The 27,377-nt window shown below is 46.7% G+C and overlaps 1 long non-coding RNA gene across 1 annotated transcript; it reads right to left on the reverse strand.

The window, feature by feature from the left end:
* Positions 1-23,099: 23,099 nt before the first annotated feature.
* LOC144122165 (uncharacterized) lies at positions 23,100-27,377 on the reverse strand. Its single transcript, XR_013312823.1, has 3 exons — positions 26,656-27,377; positions 26,410-26,537; positions 23,100-25,893 (listed from the first exon to the last, which is right to left on the reverse strand). It is a non-coding gene; the product is annotated as an uncharacterized LOC144122165 (long non-coding RNA).

Raw genomic sequence — 27,377 nt, forward strand, 5'->3', positions numbered from 1 at the left:
CTCGTCCAGGGTCGGCTCCCCGCGGCTGCGTGTTGGGTGGCGGGGGACAGCGCGTTCCTCGTTTTTTATTTGTTCCCCTTTTTCCCTTTCTCTCTCTCTCTGTCTCTCTCTTTTTCAGTACTCTTTCCTTTGTGCCCATCTTCTTTCCAGCCTCCGTTTGTTTCTTTTGTTCATGTGTCCTACACGTATGCCAATGCCAACTCCTTAAGAAGGGGAAGAAGATCCCTGTAACCACAGTCTTGAGAAAGGACAGGCTCTGTCCGAAACGTCTACTCAAAATAAATCTGTGGTAGAAAGTCCACATTTATTGAAGTCCCGGTAGCCGCGGCTGGTAAGCCGGCGGAGCGGGCTGTTGACGTTGCTGGCCAGTCCGGTTGCCGAAATCGTTCTCCATTGCACAAGTCAGGTCGCGCTCCAAGCTTCGTCTTCATCAGCGCCGCTACAAATCTATGGCTAAATGAAGCGTTTTCAACTTTGCATATATATATATATATATATATATATATATATATATATATATATATATATATATATATATATATATATATACATCAAGGAAGCCAACAGTCACCGAAACCAAGGTGCATTGGCGAATGTTTCCTTTTTTCTTTAATTTATTGTGCGGATTAGTGGGAGAAAAACACTTCATTTAAGCTTTGATTTAAATAAAACTACTTATAAAGCAGCAGAAAAAACAACCATGCCGCCGGTGGGATCCGAACCCACGAACTCCGAATATCGCGTCCGTTGTTTTTTCTGCTGCTTTATAAGTAATTTTCTTTAAAAAAACTAATTGATTGGCACTAGATATTTAAAAAAATAGAAACATTCCCCTATGCACCTTGGTTTCGGAGACTGTTGTCTTCCTTAATATGTTTGTCGAACGAGCCCCTCACTTCATTTGCCTTGTCTGCTAATAGCTTAACGGGGGTCTCGGTTCTGGCAGTCTTGATGCCATAGGTAGCATAAGAGGGCTCTCGCACAGTTTCCGCCCTCGCCGTTAGATGACGTTCTACGTCGCACTAGCGGTATTACAGGACGTGCTACGTCCACCGCTATGGGCGAGGGTGGCGCTGGTGAACACTCTCAAGGTTGGCTTACACGCAAAACGTAAATACCCACGAAAGCAGCAGATTGCACAGCCGTCGCCGTAGCTCAGTTGGTAAGAGCACCGGACGCGATATTCGGAGGTCGTGGGTTCGGATCCCACTGGCGGCATAGTTGTTTTTTCTGCTGCTTTATAACTAATTTTCTTTAAAAAGAAACTAATTGATTGGCACTAGATATTTAAAAAAATAGAAACATTCCCCTATGCACCTTGGTTTCGGTGACTGTTGTCTTCCTTAATATGCTTGTCGAACGAGCCCCTCACTTCATTTGCCTTGTCTGCTAATAGCTTGACGGGGGTCTCGGTTCTGGCAGTCTTGATGCCATAGGTAGCATAAGAGGGCTCTCGCACAGTTTCCGCCCTCGCCGTTAGATGACGTTCTACGTCGCACTAGCGGTATTACAGGACGTGCTACGTCCACCGCTATGGACGAGGGTGGCGCTGGTGAACACTCTCAAGGTTCGCTTACACGCAAAACGTAAATACCCACGAAAGCAGCAGATTGGACAGCCGTTGCCGTAGCTCAGTTGGTAAGAGCACCGGACGCGATATTCGGAGGTCGTGGGTTCGGATCCCACCGGCGGCATAGTTGTTTTTTTGCTGCTTTATAAATAATTTTCTTTAAAAAGAAACTAATTGATTGGCACTAGATATTTAAAAAAAAAATAGAAACATTCACCTATGCACCTTGGTTTCGGTGACTGTTGTCTTTCTAAATATGTTTGTGAAACGAGCCCCTCACTTCATTTGCCTTGTCTGCTATAGCTTAACGGGGGTCTCGGTTGATGCCATAGGTAGCATAAGAGGGCTCTCGCACAGTTTCCGCCCTCGCCGTTAGATGACGTTCTACGTCACACTTGCGGTATTACAGGACGTGCTACGTGCACTGCTATGGACGAGGGTGGCGTTGGTGAACACTCTCAAGGTTCGCTTACACGCAAAACGTAAATACCCACGAAAGCAGCGCATTGGACAGCCGTCGCCGTAGCTCAGCTAGTAAGAGCACCGGACGAAAAAGACACATATACGACAGGACGAATGCTGCACGCCTTGCTTGATGCAAAAAGAAAGAGTCCGGCACTGGCATGTGGTCACTGCGATTAAATTCACACACGTGACAATAGGACTCTGCCTGGTTTGGTGGGATAGGAAAGAGCCCAGTGTAGAAGAAATACTATGCAAAACCACCGAAAAAACGGGGACGAAAAAGACACACATACGACAGGACGAATGCTGCACGCCTTGCTTGATGCAAAAAGAAAGAGTCCGGCACTGCAGTCGGCGCCCTTAATTTTATGATCGCTGTCAGCTTCAACAGCAAGTCCAAGAAAAGTTATGACGATCGCGCGGTGTGGAAATCGGCTGTAGAGACAAAAAAATCGTGCTTGTAGCTACAGACTTACCCAGCTCCAGTGCACCTTTGTTTATTTCCGTGGCGACTACTCACGCTTTGTATAAATCGACGCCAGCCGTAAAAATTTACATATTAGGCCTCGCTACAGCATTAGCCCAGCGCAGCGCGCCTTCGTTTCTTTGCGTTCTAACTTGTCTGTAGCACACCTTTGTTTGCTCGTTACTTTTTTTCTTTTCAGTCGTTTCCTGAATCTGTCCAAAGAGCCGGGCTAGGTGGATGATTGTTCCCCGTCAGTGGAACCACTTGGCGATCGCACTGCATACAGCACGACTTTGGTCCATGTGTTTTTTAAATGAAAACATCAGATGTCGAAGGTCATGGTCGTGTCCGAGGATTGCTTCGACAGCTGGCGCAAAACCATGGGGACCCCTCACGCTATGTCGTCGCTGCCAAGTGAAGAGGCACAAAACGGCTGTCCACCTTAATAAAGGCTCTTCTCGGGGCCGCCTCAGTGTTTCCTGGCAGATCACACGCTGTCCACCCTGTGCACGTGTTCTCCTCATTTCCAATTAAATAGGTCCTTCAAACCCTGCAGAAGGCTTGAATTAGGAACTGCTAATATCAAGATGGTGTATGGTACTTGAAAAACAACAGCGGCTACAATGGCAAAGGTGAAGAAGGGCTGGAGTTACATGCAAATAAAAAAGGTTGGGAGTACCCAGATAAGCTGAAATGGTTTTGGACAGGACTCATAGTTATTCGATATATAAAAGACTCAAATAATGCATATTCAGAGTTTATCAAGGTTTTTGTAGAAATATACTCTAAGCACTTTCCCTTCAAGAATATTAAGCAGTCTAAATGAATACGAAAACCATGCATGGATCACGCCAGAGGTCAAAAGAATGATAAAGCGTAAAAACAAGTTGTACCATGCCTTTTTAAATAATTGCTCAATAGAATCTAATCTTATTCAAAAAACAAGAAATAAATTAAATGCTGAGCTTAATAATAATTGGTTTTTGGGGAAAGGAAATGGCGCAGTATCTGTCTCATATATAGTTGGACACCTGTACCGCGCCGTAAGGGAAGGGATAAAGGAGGGAGTGAAAGAAGAAAGGAAGAGAGAGGTGCTGTAGTGGAGGGCTCCGGAATAATTTCGACCACCTGGGGATCTTTAATGTGCACTGATATCGCAAAGCACACCGGCGCGTTAGCGTTTTGCCTCCATAAAAACGCAGCCTCCGCGGTCGGTTTCTAATCTATAAGGGCTCTGAATTATCCAGTCAGGCTCTTGCTGACCATTTCAACAGCAATTTTTAACTACCCATTTACCTGTGATGCATCTACCCGAAGTTCCTTCATCTTGTAGCCCTTTCGAAAGCCTTTTCCTTGAGCCCACCAATGAGACCGAAGTATGTACAACCTTTATGAATTTAAATAATAGCAAAGCCTTAGATGTTGACAATATTCATATAAAACCAGTCAAATATGTACTATCTTTTAGTGCACCTGTGCTTGCATACACCTTCAATTTGGTAACTGAAACGGGAGTTTACCCGACAGTTGTGTTTAAAGGGGGAGATAAAGATGTAGTGTCCAATTATACACCAATATCTGTGATTCCAGTCTTCTCAAAGGGCTTGGAAAAAGTAATCTTTTCCCGTCTGCGGCTCAATTTCGCTTCCGAAGGGGCAAGTCGAAGGAAACAGCTGTTTATCACTTAAGGAATGTATCCTGCAAAACACTGAAGCAGGTATTCTCACTGTCGGACTCTTCATTGATTTTAGTAAGGCTTTCAATTCCCTAAACCATCAAATTTTAACTCATAAACTTTATCAAAACGGAGTTCGTGGAACACCTTTAGACCTCATGAAATCATATCTGCAAAATCGAAAACAATCCGTCTGTATCCACAACCATCAGTCTTCATTTCTGGCGGTACGAAATGGTGTACCTCAAGGCAGCATTCTGGGCCCGATGCTTTTTAACATCTATATAAATGACATTGTGCATATTTATGACAAAGCAAAATTTATTATATACGTCGATGATAGCAGTATACTAATCTCTGGTCATGACATAAACAAGTTAATTGAAGAGTGCAACGTAATCCTTACGAAACTAGAGAACTGGTCCTCCAAATAAACCCTACAAAGACTAAGGTAATAACTCTCCATGCAAGGAACAAGCCAGTCGAACTACAACGCGCTCCTAAATACGCAGGTCAAGAAATTCATATTGTTGGCAGCCACAAAATCCTTGGTGTTACTTTTTCGTCTCATCTCAAATGGGTTCGGCATGTGGAAAATATGTGCAAAAAGCTGTCTTCAGTAGCAGGTGTTCTATCACGATGTCGATGGCTCCTTCCCACTCACGTGAAAATTCAAATCTATCGATCATGCTCTTTTCGGTTCCGTTTTGAATTATTGTAACTCTTGGCGAACACTACAAAAACAAATGTGATAAAAATACAGGTTCTGCATAAGAAAATGATCCGCTACATTGCAAACCTTTCTTATCTCTCTCCAACGCAAACTGCTTTTAGAAATTGTAACATAATTGGTTTTGAACATATGTATGTTTTCCGCATTTTGAGGTTCTTTTACCATTCTTCTCCTGCTTATAGAGATTTCTTAAAGGGACTATGCAATAAATTAATTGAGATTACGTAAAGCAGACGAGAGATAGGCATTCGATCACTCGTCACCACAGTGCAAGAATTTTTGAGCTAGCATCAATAACAGCGAAGATATAGACGATTAAAAATTGCGCTCCTCTGCCCCATCTACTCGTACACGAGGAGCATCAGAAAAAATAAAGAGAACAGCTCTGGGACTGGGCCCCACCCATGAATACGTCATGCGCTGACGTTTATTTTGCAACTTCCGGTTGTAGCTGACAGCAAAATAGAAGGCAAGGTAGAGATACCTCTCGACGTCAGGTCCAAAATCAAAATTCCCCCCATACCGAAAAACATGCACCCTCAGTTCAACAAAGATAGAAGACAACATAGGGCCAAGGCTATGGTTAAAAAGTTCAGAGAGCTGCCTGCCGAGGAGGTAGCATACGTATATGCCGCTGGGGGACCAGAGGCGGCTGCGGTTTCGGCCGTTGTAGACGGTCAGGGAAAACCCCTGATCACAGCCTCAGTCAGAACCCAGAACACAGAAACTGCTGAAGAAGTGGCGGTGGCGCTCGCCCTAGCAGGATCTAATGCAGGATACATTCTTTGCGACAGTAAGTCCGCTGTCAGAAATTTTAGTAAGGGCTTGGTCTCTTGGGAAGCCAAACGTATTCTGGACAGCATGCCAAAACACAGGTTCGCTGCACTATTCTGGATACCAGCACATGAGGAAATAGCTGGTAATGAGGCCGCTCACCTGCTAGCCCGAGTAACCTACATCCGGACAGCAGCGGGGAAACCCATCTGCAATAATCTTAAGGATGCCCCAATCACATACAAGGAAATTACGGATAATTACAAATTAGAAAGAAGAGTATACCCTCCTCCGGATGTATCACTTAGTCACAAAGAGGCTTACATCTGGAGGAGGATCCAGGCAGGGGTATACATATCGCCAGTCAAAATTGCTAAAAACCCAGATGACGAAAGATGCATCGACTGTGGGGCAAGGGGTACGCTAAACCACATTACTTGGGAATGTCTTAGCTCACCAGGGGCTAAACAAGACATAACTAGTTTTGAAGCCTGGGAGGCGCTGCTGCGGAGCGAGGACCCCAACGCGCAGCGCAAAGCAACCCGCATGGTGGCTGAGGCCGTGAAGCATCAGCTACACCGTCCTCAGCCGACGGCCTCTCCTCCTGATCGGGCTTAGGCTTCGGCCGAGCCTGAGAGCGGGTAGGGAGACCACCATCTGCCGGAAATAAAGTTTTTTTGAACTGAACTCCTAGCCCCCCAGCAGCAGCGTCGGCGGCGTGGCGGCATCTCTCCGGTCTCTTCTCCTTCCTGGATTGCGGCGCGCGTCTGGTTTCTTTGCTACTCATCTGTGGTAATTAGCTGTAATAAACCCGGACCTCGAGGTGCGACTGCTCGCTTTTACGGCCGCGATGAGCATCGAGCCCTATGCGTGCGTACGAAGAGCCGTGGGAGTGGCTCCGGAACTCCCGACAGAAGGAGGCGGCAGAGGAAAATTGAAACCATATTCGCGAAGGCAATGCCCTGGCTCGCGCTTGCCCGATAGGCTCGCGCGGCGGCACGAGCAGACGATTTTCACGGCTACCGGAAGTGTGTCCGTGACGTGGTGGCTGCCGTGGCTCCAGCGAATGAGAGCGTGTGGTGGCCTGGCGACGTTAGTGTTCCTGTGGAGCATATACAGGAACACTAGGCGACGTCGTGGTACAGTGACGTCTTTGTTCCACGGTTTTAGTTCCAAAATCGGTCACTACGAGTACACCAAACGGCCCGCGAATTTTGAAAAACACTGTTTTTAAAAGTTCATAATAAATTGCCGGCTCAGTTCTGAAGACTCATACTTGGTGTGAATGCTTCTTAGCATCATTTCTAAGCATTGAAAACATTTGCAAGTGACTTTTTATTCGTTGCATAGTCCCTTTAATACGTACTGCGCATTTAAGGACCGCTTCGAATCGACTCTACACCCGAAACACCGATCTCTGGTATATTCCACATTTTCGAAATAATTATAAACTGCAAACGCTTGAACACAATTTACCGACCACTCTTAATAAGTACGAAGTTTTGGTTAGTGTTAAACCAAGCGAGTTAAAAATGTATTTTGTTAATATATAGCCAGGTTGCATTTTATGTGCCTCTGTTGTCTGCCGGTGCCATATGTATGCCTATTGAGTGTTTTTTTCTCTTTATTTTTTTCGGGTCCTCTCTTTGTTTTCATGCATCTGTAAACTATTCTTAGTTATCATACATGATCATTGTTTTCATTGCGTTGAATCTATATGTCACTTGCTTCGTTGTTTTTTGTGTTTGTTATAATCTCTCTCTCTCTCTCTCTCTCTATATATATATATATATATATATATATATATATATATATATATATATATATATAATTACTTATAAAGCAGCAGAAAAAACAACCATGCCGCCGGTGGGATCCGAACCCACGACCTCCGAATATCGTCCGGTGCTCTTACTAACTGAGCTACGGCGACGGCTGTCGAATGTGCTGCTTTCGTGGGTATTTACGTTTTGCGTGTAAGCGAACCTTGAGAGTGTTCACCAACGCCACCCTCGTCCATAGCAGTGCACGTAGCATGTCCTGTAATACCGCAAGTGTGACGTAGAACGTCATCTAACGGCGAGGGCGGAATCTGTGCGAGAGCCCTCTTATGCTGCCTATGGCATCAACCGAGACCCCCGTTAAGCTATAGCAGACAAGGGAAATGAAGTGAGGGGCTCGTTTGACAAACATATTAAGAAGGACAAGTCACCGAAACCAAGGTGCATAGGGGAATGTTTCTATTTTTTTTAAATATCTAGTGCCAATCAATTAGTTTCTTTTTAAAGAAAATTAGTTATAAAGCAGCAGAAAAAACAACTATGCCGCCGGTGGGATCCGAACCCACGACCTCCGAATATCGCGTCCGGTGCTCTTACCAACTGAGCTACGGCGACGGCTGTGCAATCTGCTGCTTTCGTGGGTATTTACGTTTTGCGTGTAAGCCAACTTTGAGAGTGTTCACCAGCGCCACCCTCGTCCATAGCGGTGGACGTAGCACGTCCTGTAATACCGCTAGTGCGACGTAGAACGTCATCTAACGGCGAGGGCGGAAACTGTGCGAGAGCCCTCTTATGCTACCTATGGCATCAAGACTGCCAGAACCGAGACCCCCGTTAAGCTATTAGCAGACAAGGCAAATGAAGTGAGGGGCTCGTTCGACAAACATATTAAGGAAGACAACAGTCTCCGAAACCAAGGTGCATAGGGGAATGTTTCTATTTTTTTAAATATCTAGTGCCAATCAATTAGTTTTTCTAAAGAAAATTACTTATAAAGCAGCAGAAAAAACAACGGACGCGATATTCGGAGGTCGTGGGTTCGGATCCCACCGGCGGCATGGTTGTTTTTTCTGCTGCTTTATAAGTAGTTTTATTTAAATCAAAGCTTAAATGAAGTGTTTTTCTCCCACTAATCCGCACAATAAATTAAAGAAAAAAAGAAAACATTCGCCAATGCACCTTGGTTTCGGTGACTGCTGGCTTCCTTGATGTATATATATATATATATATATATGCAAAGTTGAAAACGCTTCATTTAGCCATAGATTTGTAGCGGCGCTGATGAAGACGAAGCTTGGAGCGCGACCTGACTTGTGCAATGGAGAACGATTTCGGCAACCGGACTGGCCAGCAACGTCAACAGCCCGCTCCGCCGGCTTACCAGCCGCGGCTACCGGGACTTCAATAAATGTGGACTTTCTACCACAGATTTATTTTGAGTAGACGTTTCGGACAGAGCCTCTCCTTTCTCAAGACTGTGGTTACAGGGATCTTCTTCCTCTTCTTAAGGAGTTGGCATTGGCATACGTGTAGGACACGTGAACAAAAGAAACAAACGGAGGCTGGAAAGAAGATGGGCACAAAGGAAAGAGTACTGAAAAAGAGAGAGACAGAGAGAGAGAGAAAGGGAAAAAGGGGAACAAATAAAAAACGAGGAACGCGCTGTCCCCCGCCACCCAACACGCAGCCGCGGGGAGCCGACCCGGGACGAGAAAGAAAAACGAGGAGCGGGTGGGGATAATGGCCACCCCTCAAGGCAACAGAGCGGCGGCAAGTAAGGTGCACAGGAACAGACGGTGGTGGGATCGCCCAACAGACAAAAATTAGAGACACGTGCACTCGCGTGCCCCGGTCATAAAGAGCAAGCAAATAAACAGAATAAAATGCAGACAGGGCCGGAGACTTCCGTCATCTGCAACCTCTTCGGCAGCCAGAGCCAAGGCTGAATCAGCGGCGCCGTGAGCTTAACTAGACACACGTGCACTGTGCATGAAAACACCCAGACACACACAGGTAAAACATCCGAGCTCGGGCCAATGTCGTGTGGGGGCTAAATGACAATGGCGGGAGCATTTAAGCGAGTAAGGTGTACAGAAACAGACGGTGGTGGAATTGTCCAACATATAAAAATTACAGATGCGTGCACTCGCACGCCCCGGCCAGAAAGAGTAAACAAATAAACAGAATAAAATGCAGATGGGACAGGAGACTCGTCTGGAACCATTTCGGCAGCCCGAATCAAGGCAGAATCCGCGGCGCCGTGAGCTTAACTTGACACACGTGCACTGTGCTTGAAAACATCCAGACACACACAAAAAAGAAAAACAAGTGGCAAAACATCCGAATTCGGGCAAGTGTCGTGTGGGAGGTAAATGTGAATGGCGGGAGCACTTAGGCAAGGGTTCTTCAATTGCACCCCGCTCGGCAAGGTAATTGAACTGGGAAGATAGGGGTGCGGGATGAAGAAATTTGTGCGAGCTTGAAAAAAATGTCGCTGGTATGAAACGACTGAGGTATGTCAAGCTTGCTCTCGTAATGTCAGCAACGGCCCTGCAAGGGGCAGATGGAGGACAACACACCTGGACTTTCATTAATGCCGTGAGGAATTGTTACAAATTTGTAAATAAAGTACGACTCGCGTTGTTCTCTTTCCCGGGTGTTGTGGAACCCACCCTGTAGGACTGTTAACTTAATTCATCAAATTTCACGCAAAAGTGGGCGAAGTGGTGACACCGGGACATTATAGCATCCAGCTGGGCGAAGATGCAGTGCCGACAGTTTGTGCTCCTCGAAGAGTACCAAGTGCGCTCGAGGATAAGGTGAAAGGAGAGCTAAAGCGCATGGAGGAGAATGGCGTAATCACGCGAGAGGCAGAACATAGTGAATGGGTCTTTTTTACCTCTCAAGACCAACGATCAAGCACTCTTCTTTGTGAAGCTGATCGCTCTGTCTACGTGCCAGTCGCGAGTGCTGGCCTACTACCTCAGGAGGAAGATGGTCCCACCTCAACTTCAGGGGCTCTGGCGTCCCGGGTCCTTCCTGGGGGCACGCTCGCAGGATGTGCAAGATAATGAAATCAGAAGCTTGGAGGCGAGTGAGGCTCTACTCAGACTGGCTGAACTTCATCGTCTTCCAAGAATCTAACGATTGGGTAGCCGCAAGACGGTTTCAAGAATACAAGCGACTTTCAGCGCAGACGACCGAGTTTCTCTGGCAGAGAATGCGTCTCACGCTTCCGGCAAAACTCCGGACAACACTTACAGAGGGTTCCGTCTCGATACTGGGCAATATCGACCTTCCTAGTAACATCAAAGAGACGCTGCAAAAGGGACCGAAGTTTTGCTTCGAACCTTCAGCAAGACGTTCTGAACTACTAGCCATGGTACGCCGTGTGGGGGCGTTTGCCTCTCTACAGGACAAGGAACGGGCTGTCAACGACTCTGTGGGCTGCTTACTGCGAAACGTAAGTCGTTTCACTTCACGGAAGGCCCCAGTGAAGAGACTTGTGAACTTCCTGAGCGCCAACGACCTTTCAATAATGGAAGCGGACGAGGAGGGCGGCTTCGTTGTCCTGCCACAGGGAATGTTTGCTGAAAAAGCCCGGGAAGCTGTCTTGAAGAATTTTCATCCGATTGAATTCCAAGGGAAAATACAGCGAAAGCAAGCTACCAGGCTCCTTCAGAAAATGAACCTTAGTTCTGTCGCGCTTTCGGTCTCAAAAGCCGAGAGGGACTCTTTGGAGATGTTTTTCACCGGCAAAATACACAAGATGGATTGCCCACTTCGCGCTATTATTTCGGAGAGAGGCAGCTGGCAACACATTGTGGTATCCTTTCTAAAACCACACCTGGACAAACTTGCAGGCGGTGATCCTTACCTCATCCGCAGCTCGAAGGACCTGGTAAAAGTCCTGGAAGACGACATTCCGTTATCTTCTACGGCCTTTTCCATCGACGTAGAAGATTTGCTTTACTCCGTGCCTCATGATGGTTTATTCAAAGCAATCAGAGACAGTATTGACGAACATGGTGAAGTTGACTTCTAGAATACTGCTGGCATTAGCACCGAGCAGTTCCTAGAACTTTTGCAGTTTTATCTTAACTCTACCACTAGCTTTCATGACGGGCAATTTTATGTTCAAGTCTGGCATTTGTATCGGTTCTTCTGTAGCTCCTGTTTTGTGCAACATATTTTTGGCTTCCTTTGACAGGTGCCTGAAACTAGAGCTTTCAAAGCATCCGGTGTTCCATGTGTTTCGTTATGTTGACGACTATCTTGTGATATTAGATTACAGTACTAATCTTGACCTTGACAACACGGTTGCTAGCATTCTCGCCACCTTCTCCTCTGAGGGGCAAGGACTCCGTTTTACTCATGAAGTAACAAGGGACAACCGCATTCAGTATCTAGATTTAAAATCGCATTTTTCTGATGTTCATGTCTGCTGGGCTTACAGTCCCCGGTCCAACAAAAGCCTCCTACCTTATAAAAGTGCTCATTCGAAGTTAGTGAAGCGTAGCATTATCATGTCGTTTTGTTTGTCTGCCCTTCATAAGTCATGTGTTCACTCTCTTTCATCTAGTTTCCATAATCAAGTCAAGCGACTTGAATCCGCGGGCTACCCTCAGGAAGTAATTCGCAGCTCATGTGAGTGCCTTCTTCAGAGGATGAAAAAAGCAATAAGGAAAGATCCAAGTGCAGACAGGACCCCTCCCTTCGTCATGCCATATTTTCACTGCCTTTCCCACAGCATCAAGAAGGTGGCAGGCAAATATGGAATAAATGTAGTGTTTTCAGCGCCTTGTAAGTTGAAAAAAGTTTGTCCCATGCTCTCGGAAGAGAAAAAAGAAACAAGATCGGAACGCAGGTCATGCAAGAAGAATCATCAGACCAAGTTCACCAGGTGTGCCTCCGAGGTTATCTGCCAGATACCTCTATCTTGCGGGCGGGTTTACATCGGCCAAACTGGCCGGTGTTTCAATGAGCGAGCCCTTGAACATAGACGATCGATGCACACCGGCACAGGCAGCAATCTGCCATTACACTGCAAAAACTGTGACAGCCGCAACTGCGTTCCCTTCCTAGACAAAACTGCTTTCCTCTCCTATGCACGCAGCAAAACTGAAAGGGAGGTTATCGAAGCTTTCCTGATAGCCAAAAGGGGTGACGACTGCGTTAGCTCGCCATCGCTGTCGCTATCGACACCAGAGCTAGAGTTTTTAGAAGGGCACGTTCGTGTTCACATCGGATCTGATTAAGCTGTAAATTTCTGCTGATGTTTCTATCGTTGAACCCTATGGTGATAGTGTTTTTCTTAATTTTTCTTATGTTCTCTGGCCTTATTAAAGATGTGTTTTTCACAAAGAAAAACAGTTGGAAGCCTGCGCTTTGTCTGTCGATTTGTGTGCCTCTCGTCCCGTCTTGTTCGCGCAGTTTATACCCTTTCTGTTCATCATGAACCAACTAGCCTGCCAGAACGTCCTTCTCCATCCCATAGTGGTGATAACCAAAAAAGACGGAACTGTTCGTTTGTGCCTTGATCCACGGAACCTCAATGCAGCACTAAAAAGGCAACACTACCGCATACCAGTATCAGAAGAGCTTTTTGCAAGCCTGAATGGCTCAACAGTCTTCTCTGTCCTTGATGCCAAGAGTGCTTTTTGGAAACTGACTTTGGTAAAACCAAGTTCACGGCTTTGTAAATTCACAACGCCATGGCGCCGTTACCGTTTTCTTCAAGTACCGTTTGGGCTTGCAACAGCCCCCGAGCTGTTCCAGCAGGCTATTGACAAGGTATTTGGAGGGCAGGCCATTGTGAAGCCGTATTTTGATGACATACTGGTTGCATCAAGGACTTCGGAAGAAGACAAAGTCCATCTCAGAACTGTTCTGGCCATAGCGAGACAAAACAACCTGAAGCTTAACAAATCAAAATTGAAGTTAGGACTTTCAGCCATTAAATATCTGGGTCACCAGCTCTCCTCAGATGGGCTATCCCCAGACCCTGACAAGGCCAGATCGATTGAGGCCATGTAACTTCCATCAAACAAGTCAAAACTGCAAAGATTCTTAGGAATGGCGACATATCTCACGAAGTTCATCCCTAATTTTTCGGAAACTACCAGTCCTATGCGTGAGCTTCTCAAAGCATATGTAGCGTGGCACTGGACAAGCCAGCACACAAAGACTTTTAAGCTCATCAAACAGAAGCTCACAACAGAACCTGTGTTGCGTTATTTTTACCCATCCAAGCCGATCACAATTTCAACAGATGCCAGCTCATACAGCCTGGGAAGGCAGACCAATCGCATACGCTTCTGCAGCCCTTACGCACCCCCAACAACATTATGCACAAGTAGAGAAAGAACCTTTAGCTGTAGTGTTCGCATGTGAGCGGTTCCACTATTACAATTTTGGCTGCACTGTAACAGTGGAAACAGACCACAATCCTCTTGTTGGACTCCAGACAAAGGAACTAACAAAAATGTCACCAAGACTGCAAAGACTTTTGCTCCGGTTACAGTGCTACAGCATTAAACTCGTGTATGTACCGGAGAAACAGCTGACTGTGGCTGATGCACTGTCAAGATCCCCAAACCCCGAATCCAAGATGGAAACTGCAAACAGTGATCCAGGACTGTTGGTGTCCAGTCTAGTTCAAGCGTCGCCCACCAAGCTCAAGCAGATCCAAGAAGCAACAAGTTGGGATCCAGTCTTGCGCGAGTGACAGACTCCATTGAGAGGAACGACTCTGGCGGCCACGACTGGCCTAGCCTTTATTAAAACAGTCGAATGTGTAGGGAGCGCCAGAAGATACACAACACGCCCCTTTCTGAGTGACAATTTCAACAATAAAACACGCACTTCATACGTTCAGTTCTGGAATCTGGCCGGTGGCCGTATGGCTTTTCCAGCCCTTGTCACGTATGTCGAAGCATGTCTTGCTTCTTCAGGATAGTTGTGAGGTGTAGCATCGTTGGCACTTGTTGGCCCCGATTCGTCCAGGGTGTAGTCTTCCGCTGTTGGAGTGGCTTCACGTACCACCTGAGTGCGTGGCCTCAGGTGCACACGGTTACGCACATAAATTGATCCACTAGTGGATTGCACTGTATGGCGCCTTGGTTGAGTACCAACCTGTGTGACAACTGCTTTTTACCAGTCATTCTTGTGCCTCACCCATACAGGTTGATGTTTCTTCAGAGGTGCAAGTATGCGAGTGCGGTTGTCCCATATCTGTGCTGTGCACACTGTCTGCGTTTGAGGAGCCTCTGATGTGCATCTGTCGAGTAGCATGGTTTCAGGTTATGGGGCAAGTCGGTATGACCGTTCTCAATTTTCTGCCCATTAACAACTCTGCTGGGGAACATGCTCCAATGGTAGGGGTGGCGCGGTAGTTGAGGAGAACAAAAGACAGATCTTGGCCATCGCTGTGCGACTTGATCAGCATGGTCTTAACAGTTTGTATTGTTCTCTCGACCTGCCCATTGAACCTCGTGTAGTGGGGTGATGTCGGTTCATGAGCAATATCCCATTCTTGCAGGAATGCTCTGAATGCCTGCGAGTCAAACGGTGGTCCTTGATCAGATATAAGCACATTGGGGAGTCCAAAATGTGAACAGATGTCCTTCAGGACCAGAATCACTGAAGTTGCCGTAGTGGTTTCCATGCGTTTCACTTCAACATACTTTGAAAAGTAGTCAACAACAAGGATATATGTATTGCCTTTACAGTGAAAGAAATCGACGGCCGACATTTCCCATGGTCGAGCTGGCAGATCTCTGTCAAGCAATGGTTGCTGAGGGTTTGCCTTCTGGGTGGATTGGCAGGTGTCACAGCCTGAGGCTAGGGTGGCGATGTCCTTGTTGAGTGTGGGCCAATAAACACTCTGGCTTGCTAGTCCTTTACAAGCCACAATGTCACGATGTGCCTGATGGAGTTTCTCAAGAACATCAGCCTGGAGAACTGCTGGAATGACAAGCCGTTGACCACAGCAAACGAAGCCGTCTGTGATATACAGTTCACTCCGTATGTGAAAGCATGGTCTAGCCATAGGATTAACACCACTAAGGCGATCAGGCCAACATTTTTGAATGTACTTGGTTAATTGCTGCAAGACTGGATCCCAACTTGTTGCTTCTGGGATCTGCTTGAGCTTGGTGGGCGACGCTTGAACCAGACTGGACACCAACAGTCCTGGATCACTGTTTGCAGTTTCCATCTTGGATTCGGGGTTTGGGGATCTTGACAGTGCATCAGCCACAGTCAGCTGTTTCTCCGGTGCATACACAAGTTTAATGCTGTAGCACTGTAGCCGGAGCAAAAGTCTTTGCAGTCTTGGTGCCATTTTTGTTAGGTCCTTTGTCTTGAGTCCAACAAGAGGTTTGTGGTCTGTTTCCACTCTTACAGTGCGGCCAAAAGTGTAATAGTGGAACCGCTCACATGCGAACACTACAGCTAAAAGTTCTTGCTCTATTTGTGCATAATGTTGTTGGGGGTGCGTAAGGGCTGCAGAAGCGTATGCGATTGGTCTGCCTTCACAGGCTGTATGAGCTGGCATCTGTTGAAATTGTGATCGGCTTGGATGGGTCAAAATAACGCAACACAGGTACTGTTGTGAGCTTCTGTTTGATGAGCTTGAAAGTCTCTGTGTGCTGGCTTGTCCAGTGCCACGCTACATCTGCCTTGAGAAGCTCACGCAGAAGACTGGTAGTTTCCGAAAAATTAGGGATGAACTTCGTGAGATATGTCACCATCTGGCGTAGACTACAGACAAACACCTTCTCCAACCTACACATACTCAACAAAATGTTCCCATCACAATACAGGGCTACCTGCCGTGGTGCGGAGCCACACCCACACTTTATCACATTATTTGGGAGTGCGAACGCAACAAAGCATTTCACAAACACTAACACCCGAGTGCGGAGCAATGGGAGAGCCGTCTCACCAGCAGCGAGCTCAAGGCCCAACGGGCCTTAGTGAGGCACGCGGGCGATGCAGCACGGCTCAGTGGAGCCCTGGAATAGGGGCGCACCCATGCTGAAGAGAAGACTCCGATCGCCAGCGCCAAGAACTAAGACGACGGAGCTTTCGAATCCGCGAATCTCTTGAATGGATCAATAAAAGTTTTCACTCACTCACTCACGCTGCTCCTTGTTGAGTCACATGACGCCGTGGAATCAACGAAGATGACTTAGGAGGATGATTCCAGCTGCTGGGCACGCCTCATGATTGGAGTTACCAGGAGCACTGCCCAGCTGCCTGCCCCTCCCTCTGAGTGCACCTTCACATCAACTCCTGCATAAAAAGGTTTTCATGTTTCAGTATGGCATAACATGAAAGCATAGTTTGTGTGGCAACACAGATTATCTTATGAGGCACTGAGAACAAATTGATTCCTACATCGATTACTAATCTTATATGGACGAAGAGCACATTTTCACTGAAAGGAATTTTTATATGGTAGGAAGGACTTTAAAATGGAAGAAGGGTGTCGCCATCACTGCCCATTTTCACAGCTACATTTTAATGATTTCAACTCACCAGGGAAATGAAACAGCTAAATGTGCAAAATATAACTAAACAAACTCGCAACACAATGTCATCACTGCCATTGCAAGTTTTCATTAAAATAGGGCAAAAATATTGCAGTGTTAACACCTAATTTTTTCAGCAAAAACATACTTATACTGTCTTTTTCTCTGAATTTGATGGCTATGCAATATTCCATTCCGGCGCAAATAAGTTTTGAAGTTTGTCATTTCTGTGGCGTCTGTTGAGATGATTGCTTTAAGCAAGACTGCATTTTCGGCATCACAAACACTCCCCGTGCGTTTATACTTTCTAGCTGCTTCACTAACAAAATTTTCATGCTGTTTTAGGTCATTGTAACATTTTATGAAAGGACTCATTGTTTTCCACTTATTGCAAGTCCTTTATCTTCGTTGTATGCTGTTCTGTGTTTTGACGATTTCTCTAAAAATGGGATTTGGTGGGACTTTTCTTTCACTCGGAGCATAAAGTGCTTCATAGACCTGTGCAATTCTTTCAATACATATCACATGTTAGTACCTTCGTGTGCAGATGTTTACGCTCGCTGCCCGCTTGGTGGGTGTGCTACATTGTAGTTTTGTCTAGGCACAATATTTGGCTGAAAAGGGTTAGGGCATATTGCTTTCTTAGTAAGCAGAACAAATATTTGTCACTAACTTGTGTTAAGGAAAGCTATCTGCTGGCATTAGGCCTGAATAAATTTTTGGCATTACAAAGAAAGCTAAAGGTGCTGTTGGGTAGGCAACATTTTTGGTATCTTTGTGTAACAAAGTTAAAGCTGACAGACTTTTTCCTTATTGGGTAATAGGTTCTTGGCATTGCTAAGCGAGTATCTCTGTCTCAATACTAGACAGCGATCATGCTTAGTGCATTGTTTCTGTTAATTGTCCACCCTCATCAGTACATTGAACAGGCTAATCAGACACATATTTGAACTTGCTTCACTTCTTCCAGAGCAATAATAATGCATTTAGCTTTAAGTATGTTACTGCTTACAACACAACCTTGAAAAATTGACGGCTTTCTCAAAACAGTTTTCTCGGTGGCAGATGGTCCAGTCTAGTGTCCATAAATATTGGTTTGCAACTCGGCTGTGCACCTGTGCGTAGCGCGTGAGTTTGTGTTGAAGTGGCATAGAAAAATAGACTGCTAGAGGACATCACAACTCAGACTGTTTTTGTGGCGAGAGACTAGAGGCCATGCTGTGTTGCTGTTTTAGCAGCGTTGTGCATGGATGCTTCCCTGCTGTGGTGGTCACTGAGCAAGGCAACCAGACTGGGAGCACATGCAAAAACTGGTTTAGCCTTCATACTGACATAGCTGCTTATTAGCCACAGAACGATGTACAGAAAGGAACCCTTATGGAGGACTAGAAGTAAACTTCTGAAGCCAGTACATTTTATTCCCACTGGCAGCTCTAGCAAGTGGCAAGCAACAAAAAAAATGTTCCCTTTAACACGTACAAAGGTTTGTGTCATGCACACTTAGCTGTCACCAAGCCTTTCTTTTTTTGCTTACCTTAATTGTTCTGCATACTCGGGGATTTTCTCCTGCAGCCTCATCAGTGGTTCCGAAACTGTGCCATAATGTGTCTCCCGCCAGGCCTCGTAAATATAATAAACAGTCCTTTTCGTTGGGTTTAGTGCACCACTGGCAAGTTTCAGCAGGCTTCCAGTGTCGCCTTCAACACACAAAGACCCTTCGTGCAGGCGTATCGCATCAGCCGGAGTAAGTCCATCAGCGAAGTACTGATGAAAAGGTTTCGTTTCCTCACTGCATTGCAGATGGCGGAGAGCGGCTGCACTCTCCGTTGCATGGTTGTGCTGGGTGTGCAACTTGATCAATGCACACAGCGGAGGGTTTCTTTGGAGATACGCATCATTCTTTTGGGTGTTGTAGTTGACTTTTTTTATCTTTATATCAATCATTGCATTGCAGCTTGTTGTGCGTTTGGTGTTTTTTTTTGTTGAGGCAGTGGAGGTGGCACCTCCAAACTTTGTGACACACCATTTGTGACACACCCCGAACTGCCTTCTCAGAGCCGACGACCTTTTCTCGATGAAGAAATTCCTCTTGCTGTCAGCGGAGACGGCAAAGCCTATGCGTGGAAGCTTCTTTGGGGCCTCAATGGAATGCACATGCAGCGAGCTGCGTACGCGGAACCACGCGCCCGGCATGCTCCAGGAGGTGCGGGGCCCACAGTGTTCAGGCCGGTGAGCCCTGGGCTCCGTCCACTTGTACATACGGTGCCATTGCACTGCTATTAGTTCAAATTGGGCGATAGCTGGTTTAGTAAAGCTCTGCCCAATTATCGAATGGGTTATAACCCGCTGCAAACAGACTAAGGAGGAGCGCGCCGAGTCTCAGTCTCGACCGCTTTTGACCCGCCTTTTCGTTAAACTGCATTATTCTCACTGCCTTGTATTTCAATCCCGTCTTAAATAAATAAGTTTTGTCTTGAGAAGTTGGAATTGCTGCCCCAACCGGCAACGTGCCGCCAGACGAGCGGACGAAGGCCTGAAGGCTCTTCGTACTGCTAACCGCCGTGTATATTCGATCACCGGCCAGCGTGCCGCCATCATTCACCGCTCGCGACGTGCAACCGATCGACCAGCCCAATCCGGCCATCCCATCAAAGAAGGATTCGGAAAGTTTAACTGGTGCCGTGACCAGGATTGATTGGAACTTCTCAACTCATCCCATACGTGAAAGGCGTGACATTGCCGCTTGATGCAAAGCGCGATTTTCTTTGCATCAAGCGGTCGTCTAACCCGCGCAGGAGGCTTCTACTCGAGTCGTGGCGCATCCAACAGACACGGAAGAATGTGAATCGCTCCCTGGGGACACTTAATTCCCTCTTCCTAAATCCATGGTTTTGGCCACTGACCCGAGGTCTTCTACACAAGCGCAAAGACTGGTTCGATCCCGGCCGCGGCGGTCGAATTTCGATGGAGGCGAAATTCTAGAGGCCCGTGTGCTGTGCGATGTCAGTGCACGTTAAAGAACCCCAGGTGGTCGAAATTATTCCGGAGCCCTCCACTGCGGCGTCCCTCATAGCCTGAGTCTCTTTGGGACGCTAAACCCCCGTAAACCATAACCTTTTCAGGCTCATTTCTGCATAAAAAGAAAAATTTCGTCTTCATTGTGTATGTGTAGGAATCCAGTGGTTGGCTTATTGCAACCCAAAACGCATAGGTCATTTATGCTAAATTTCAGTTATGGTTGGAGAGAGAGAGAAAGGCCGGGAGGTTAACTAGGCAGCGCCCAGTATGCTACCCTACACGTGGGAAGGGGAACGGAGGGAGAGGGGGGATGGTTGGAAATTCTCATCTGTCAGGTGGGCTCTACCTGAGGGATCAGGGGATCTCATTAACACATAAATGTAGATATTATGGGCAATGAGCCTGCAGCCTTCACGAGTGCATCGAAAACGTGCTACAAGGTACGTAATGCTTTCGGAAATGGAAGCACATGAACGTGAAAATATGAAACGTTATTTTCATTGACATTTAATTTTAAAAACAGCGATACCTGGCAGTCAGCTTTGGCAGGGGCTACCGGGCGGCGCGTTTAAACAAAAATTGCCGGAAAGTTTTTCTCGCTTTACACCGTAACTATCCAGGCAGCCGTTCGTTAACAGTTGGTAAGTGCTTTAGAGAAAAAAATTACATAGTATGCTGCGTCATTTCGACGCTATCGCTTTTAAAACGTCACAATAAATGTGTGTTGCGAATGCGGGCATGCTCCCGACAGGCGCTCCAACAGCAGGGTGTTCACCAAGTTCTCGAGGAGTCCGATGTGCTGCAGCGTGTACTACATTTACTCGTTAATGTTAGCAATCGTTCAAATTAGTCAACACACCCATACGTGAAAAGTTCAGAAACGGCGCGACCGAAAGCGAAACGCACTCGACAGCGTAGATAACTCTGAAACGCCCCGTATGTTTGTAAGTAAACACTGGTTTCTTGCTGTTTTCACCTTTGTTCTTAAAAAGAAGTGCCCTAGCAATAGTAAAAGTAGCTTATTTGTCAACAGAAAGTGCCAATAATGCAGACGTGCGCACGCGCCTAGAATATACAATAACGCGGCTCAAGTGACTCTACCCTTCAGTGCCCAACGGCGCCTCTAGCGGCCAGTGCTAAACTGAGGCGGAAGTTTCGTGACCAGAAAAAAAGCATTGAAGGACTCTGGCGTTACGCAGACGCGCATCCCACCGACCAATCGGCGCTCCCAACCTACCTACCTGCAAACGCGTCTGACGCGTCCGGTTGTAATCCGAGGCGATCCACGCCAAGATCGAACCGTAGCGTAGTTCAGTGCTGCCAACCCTAGGGATTTTCCCCTAGATCTAGAGAATTTGAACGTTGTTTAGGGGAAAAGGGATTTTTGTTGTAATCTAGGGAAATTTTACTTTCCGCATGGACCTTTTTATTTTTCGATGTGAATCGGTTCCTTATTCACTGTTTCTTCACCACCTTGATTTTGAGAATCTGGCTATGCGCCATGTGCACGAGGGGAAAGCGTTGTTTGGATCGAGGTGGCGTGGTCGGGCCGGGAGGAGGTACAAGGTACGGCAAGCCAGATATTAACCAGATTCCCATTGGACAACGTCCAGATGAAGAGACTGGAGGCAATTGACCCGCAAGTTGTCATCGAAAAGCGGACTTATTCAATAGCCCCACTTGCCACCTCATTTCCTTCTCTGGTGCCAGAAAGAGAAATGAACCAAATTGACGCAGAATGGAGACTGCTCCGCAATACAGAAATGGACCTGCCGGCAGATGCGAGCGTTCAACGCTTTTGGAAACGAGTGAGAAACGCCAGGCAAGGAGACGGGAGCCCAATGTTCCCTCTCTTGAGCGACTTCGTCTACAAGCTTCTCTGTTTGCCGCACTTCAGTGCAACAGTGGAGAGAGTTTTCTCTCTGATCAACCTGATGAAAACAAAGACCAGAAACAGCTTGGTGACGCAAACCCTGGCAGCTACGCTTCACACCAAGCGGGTTCTAGGAGGGGCCAACTGTTATGACTTTGCAGTGAACGAACGCTTAATTGGCCTCATGAAAAAAAAGAAATGCAGGAGTGAAACTCAGTCGGGATGCCAACCGAATGACGTGTCCTACGTTTTAGCGCTTGTTTGTTCACGCCCACATTTGGGCACAAAGTGGATTTCTCTCGCTCTTTGACTGCAGCCGGTGAGCGTAAGTGTTCACTGCGAGATTTTCATTCATTTCAGGGCTTAGGCCAGGATTTATTAGGTTTTGGTATTAACTAATGTTTTCCTTACCCGTGATCACGTGGTACGCGAGTTTGCATGGGAAATCAATGTGTTATTGTATTCAAAGTTGCTGCCAAAGTGTGGTAAGAGGGTCTCTGCGAAATAAAAGAGTTCACAATTCAACTACGCACCTTTTTTCCATGCCTGAATAATAATTTTCGGATCTAGGGAAATCTAGGGAAGTTTGAGTGAAAATTTGGGGGAGAAGTGGCTTTCGAGGTTGGCAGCACTGGCGTAGTTATAGTGAGCGGGCTAGTGAGCGTAGTGGTTGAGGGCAGTGACTGCTGCAACCAGGGGCGCGATTACGGATCAGTCTCAAAAAACTGTCTCAATATTGAGACAGTGACGTCAAAATGACGACACCGAGAAATGCCGACCGCCAAATCGGCCAATGCGGAGCAAGGAGGCGGTGGGCTCCGCCCCGAAACCACTAATCGCACGACAAGGGACCGTAGACTAATGTTTTGCAGTAAAAACGCAGTGAATAAAAACGAGTAATGTTTTATTTTGCTAAGTAACTGTATTTCAAACCCAACAGCACCAAGCAAAAGAACCAGTGTTTTCATTTTTGCAATTAAGTTTGCTGTTCAGTCACTTTTTTTGCCGCGAAGGTGTGCTGTCAGCGGTATAGCGTGAACATGTTGGTCTGAAAATGAACAAAAACGCAATGAAGAAAACAAGCAATGTTTTAATTTGGTAGTAAACTGTGTTGCAATCTCAACAACATGAGGGAAAATTAGAAGCATTTTCAGTTTTGCAATTAAATTTGCTGCAGGTTAACTTCTGTTGCCATGAGGGCGCGCTGGCAGTGGCATAACGTGAACATGGCGGCCTGCAAGAAAACAGCTGATTCCATGGCTAGTTCCTGTTTTTTCGCGTGTCGTCTAAAATCAAGGTACTTTGCGGATGTCTTAAGTGCGCAGAAAAATCTGATTGAAGGCAGTGAATGCTACGGGCCTGCCGAGATCAACTTACAAGCAGCGCTCGGCTCGAAAATCGACGAAGACAACTTTAGTCTGTGTTCTCGGTCGGCGCCTATCGATCACCGAGTGACGTGTGGTTCTGTTTATTTTCTTTAGAAAATACCAGAAAACCATGAATCATCACATAGAAGCAACTGCCGACAGACAGGTGCAGCTGCTGATAGCTTGCAATCTCGGTGCGGGAAATGAGAGCCGACACGGCCTGCCTCTGTGGCAGCACTCTTCTGCCTCGTAACCAAGTGTTGCCGCCCACATCGGGCTAAGCACTTGATGTTTCGTTTGTATTTTTGTAGCTCCGTTCGGTTTATGTTCAGTTGTTGCCGTAGTTTCTTTTTTTTCCTGTGCAAGATGCAGAAATTGTGATGTTTATGCTCCACTTTGTTTAGAGAGAAAGGAAGCACTTGACTTGATAACTTTGCTATTGTCACCGAGGAGAGAACGAGCTTGTTCCATTAACGTTATTTACTGATCATGTAGTAGATCCAGGGTCAACCTGGAAAGAAGTAGTTTGCTTGTATAGAGGCTAATTGCAACTGGGCAGAAAGTTGAGCAAGTTTGTTCATGTTTGCTGGTACACAGCGCTTGAATTGCATATGATCCAGGGCAGTGAGGTAGGTAGGACAGGGCAGTGATGTGTAATATTGTATTTTGCTCAGCAGGCGGAGTGATGTTGGTATAACTGGGTTTGGTGAGGGCAGTGTTTGAAGGGCTTTAAATACTTTGCATAGCTTCTAACATGCACTTCCTTTCAGGTCGGAAGACCACTTGTGTTTTTTTTTTTTATATTATGGTCCATCATATCTGAGACACCCTGTATACAAGCCACTCCAGTTTGAAAGGGAACAGCCAGTTGAAAATGACTAGGACATTAAATACCTAGGCGAAAAGTAGCTTGACAGCAGTTGCACTTATCACACATATTATATGATAGCACAAGGAGCTTGTCCGGCCATTCGGCATTGTCACCGTCTCGTGTCATCATGGACAAGACTTCATAGCCCTGTGTTACGCAAACCAAGCTAGGTGTCAGTTATGGGGCAATAACCGAGTGCTCAAAATTTCCCACAATGGAGCTGCCTGTATATTCTTAGAGCTGTAGAGCATTTCCAGTAACGGTGTTGCATGATTTGTGATTGTAAACTAACCTCTAATCACACACCATCTCCTTGATGATGTGTCTGTGATGTTTACACATCTTTGTCTATCAGTGAAGATGTTCTAGTCATTCAGCAGTCATTGTAGCCACTGCACCTTACAATCTTTATTATGCATTGTTGTACAGCGGTTTCCTTGCAGTAGGTACAGCTTTTAGCACAGAGCGAAACCCCTAGCCACACACCATTACGCTAAAAGCTTAGCTTTGGTATTTACACTACTTATATGTGCCAAAATGTATTGTAGTCCGGAAAATGCATTATGTACACTGTACTATGCCATATTTATTGTACAGGTAGCCTCTGTATGAAAGAAAACATGCACTTTGAACTCAATTTTTCAGATTTTTTTTCTTAACTGCACTCAGAAATGCCATACGGTAATTGTACATCAAGGTAAAGTATGCTTGTATGTACACTGCCTTTTCTGCAATAGAAACACTCGTGTCAAATGCTGTGCCTAAAAAAATAAACGCGCTTACTGAATGTATGATGCAATAAAAAACAGCTTTTTGATTCCAACAAGCATCACAAATATTTCATGCCTTATTCCAGCACTACACGTTTGGTTCATGCATGTTCGTCACACAGGTAATGACCACAGGCACTCCACCAAGCTGGAAGGAGACAGCAGAGAAGGGGCAGGTGGGCTGACATAAGCATTGACAAAAGAGAGTTCAAAATGATGCTTTTCAGAAATTGGGCGACCTGCTTCAACACCTTTTCCGTCTTCAGGAAGAGACTGTGCAACACGCTGCTGAGGGACTGGAAGATATACTAGCAAACACACTGAAAATGAAGTGGCAGCCGGTGGGGGCACTTGTTTGTCACTGCTGGCTTCTCGCTGCACACAGGTTGGCCAAGGGCACAACCACATCACACAATTGCTCACACACTTGCAGATGTGTGTTGTGCAATGACACAAGGAAATGACAGTGGCAACAGGGGAAGAGTGGCTGATATGACTCTCTATGCCAGCATGGTGAGTCGTCTCTGGACGCTAGATTTTCCATCGCAACTGCCGCTGCACCATCCCTCGGTACGCCTTCCTCTGGAGACGGGTTGTCCTAGAGAGGCCAAAAGTACAGCACCGTATGCTCTTCTCAGGAGGCAGGTGAGGAGGGATCCTGTCTGTACGAGGCAGCCACCATTTAGAGGTGGCCCGTTGTTATCTGGGTCAGAGGTAGTGTCGCCTGCACCCTCTGCTGATATGGGCACATCCAAACAGAGGCTGTGAAGTGCAGCACGTGCGGTGATGATGCGCACTGTCCACTTCCACTGGCACTGGTGCATCCGGTGTCCTTGAAAGCAACGGAAGCAGCTCTTCGGCACACCAATACAGCGCTCAGGCACAAATTGTGTGAAAGCATGTGGCGTGTTGTACAGGCCTTCTGCTGAGTCAGGTCTGTAATGTCATGCAACTGGTGCAGGCAGCCATGGCTCCAGTGGGTAGACATAGTCTCCTGCATAACAAAAAATGATGCAGCTAAGCATGTCCTTTCTCAGTGATCTCAACAGCATTACAGGACACTCTGCTATACAGTAGAAAACTCACGCCAAGTAGCCCACATCCAGGCTTTGCTGAATATGACATTCAAGAGCATACATACATGCAGGATTTAGATGTATAAGTGAGCACTACTGTAAGGTCAGTCTTTTACCACCATATTCATATAAATGATGCGCTATGATTGCCTACAAAACACAAGCGCTGTCAGGTGCATTTTGCTTTGGTTTCTTCAACAGGAAAGGCTATGCATTTCAACAATGTAATATGTGTCCTGTGTTTCTGCTGCAATTATATTTAACAAAAGGAAAGGGTGGCAATACATTGTATCATACTGTAAAGTGTCTGCATTTGTGTAACTGTCCAGACTGATTCTTGTAGCTTTAGCAGATCCGGCCAAATGCATAGTGCTGGAGCTCAATAGATGTGACTGAGTTCGCCCGACGGGTGACACGGCTATTTTACTGCTTACCCAGAAAAAAAATCACCGTCGTCCAGCAGGCCTTCCTCCGCCTCGGAATGCCGCCAGACAAACGCGTCGCGGAAGGATCCGGGTCAGCGCGAGTCCACGGCCAGGATGCACATGTTCGCGCCACAGATCTGAGAAAAAACAAGCACAGCCCGTACTCACTCTCGCTGCCGAGGCCCGCACTTGTAGCTCATGCACTTGTAGCACTTGAACTCATGCGGTCAAAAACAGTGGCCGAGGTATACTCACTATTACGTCCGCAGCGTAGAACCGCTTGCGGCTCGTTCGCAGCACTGCCCCCAGACTCCTTGATAGTGATGAGTGCCCAATCGACACACCCGACGACGCCGGAGATGCTGCCGCGGCGAACGTTTAGGCAAAGGACGCCCTCCTTCGCCGCCGCCTTCCCCTCGGGTCTCCTCGGAAAGCGAACACCCCCCTTCTGTTACCCAACGTTGGCATTGGTCTCCGCTGCCCGCCGCAAAGGCTTGTTCACAGTCGGTTGGGCTGCGCCGACGTTTTCTTCATTTCCAACGGCGCCTTGAAACCCACCGGAGGCGAAGAAGCGCAGCGCGCACAGCACCTGCCGCTCCACTGACAGCGCACTCACCCGCGCACCTCCCAGTTCAACGGCGAGTTCGTCGCACAGACACTGCGCAGTCTCCTCGAAATAACTCTCCCGCGCGTCGAAGTCGTCTTCATGCACCCTCCGACACCGTTGCTCGCGCGGTCACCCGCGTATGCGACGATGTAAACAGCCGCCATTTTCTGTCTCAAACGTGTTGATACTACTTTTTCCAGTCTCAAAAAATCGTCTCAATCTGCTCGCATAATTAGATGGCCAACGTCACCACTTCTGCGCCATTTACGACGTCAGTCAGTGACGAAAAAAAATCAAAATGGCCGCCGACCAATAGGAGAGAGCCAAATGATATACTTTTTGAGACAATTTCGATTGAGACTGATCCGTA

The sequence above is a fragment of the Amblyomma americanum genome, chromosome 2, assembly GCF_052857255.1.
Source record: "Amblyomma americanum isolate KBUSLIRL-KWMA chromosome 2, ASM5285725v1, whole genome shotgun sequence".
Classification (NCBI taxonomy): Eukaryota; Metazoa; Arthropoda; class Arachnida; order Ixodida; family Ixodidae; genus Amblyomma; species Amblyomma americanum.